The 896-nt window shown below is 37.5% G+C and overlaps 1 protein-coding gene across 2 annotated transcripts in view; it reads right to left on the bottom strand.

Moving 5' to 3' along the window:
* Positions 1 to 896, bottom strand: part of LOC107091445 (cyclic AMP receptor-like protein A) — a 90734-nt gene that overhangs the window by 84478 nt on the left and 5360 nt on the right. The window lies entirely within an intron of this gene.

The following is an 896-nucleotide window of genomic DNA, read 5'->3' as shown; positions in this document are numbered from 1 at the left end:
TCTTGTTGCACGTGTTTAAAAAACACCACCAGTATGCGAGGAGAGTCACGTCGTTAACAAAACGAAAAAAAAAATATATATATACTGTCCAACACTTTGATAATCTGCAGCTGTCTGGGCAAAAAAAGCATAACAGACGATCACGTGTCTCTTTTTTTATGAAACACTGAATAATTGAAAAACCTTCGATAAAGGGGAGTGGTAGCCTTGTAGTCTGAGAGCAGGAAGCTTGCGTCCTGAAGAGGCCCCTAGATCCACAGTTTCCAAACACAGACTAAAGCTTTAGGTCTCTTAATAAGACCCTTAAACCCACAATGCCTCCCTGGTGCTGCAAAAACCCACCGCTCCCTAAAAGGATGGATAAAAGCAGAGGATGAATTTCATTGGAATGTACAATGACTAAAGTATAAAATAAATAATTTCCTGTCCTTCTATTTAAAGTCCTGTTAATGAGATACCACATAAAGTGGCTGGATGTTTACTGCACTGAACAGCTGTCGCCACACATTGTTTAGCAAGGCTGCTTCATGTTTCCCTTACAACAAGAAATGCGGCTTTTCTTGTCTTTAAACTTTTTCTCTTCAGTCTCTGCATAGGGAAATAAACACAGATGCATTCAGGTATTTGAACAGCAGAAGAAGACGCATTACCTTTTCTTTTAACAATGTGACTTTGAATCAGTCTAACTTCAGATTAGTAGAACGCCAGAATAATGAGAACATTTGTCTTTTACTTTAAATCCAGAAGTTTGCATACATTTCTTTAGTTTTTTGCCTTTCAATTAGCTCGGTAACTAATTTGGTGGCATGATAAAAGCTTTCGTCCATTTGGAAGACCCATTTGTTTCTAAAACTTCCACTTTCTTCTTAGTTTCTTGAAGTATCCCTTAAATATTT

This window comes from Cyprinodon variegatus, unplaced genomic scaffold (genome assembly GCF_000732505.1).
Source record: "Cyprinodon variegatus isolate N-32 unplaced genomic scaffold, C_variegatus-1.0 Scaffold337, whole genome shotgun sequence".
In the NCBI taxonomy this organism is placed as follows: Eukaryota; Metazoa; Chordata; class Actinopteri; order Cyprinodontiformes; family Cyprinodontidae; genus Cyprinodon; species Cyprinodon variegatus.
This window is presented reverse-complemented; position numbering and strand designations above follow the sequence as displayed.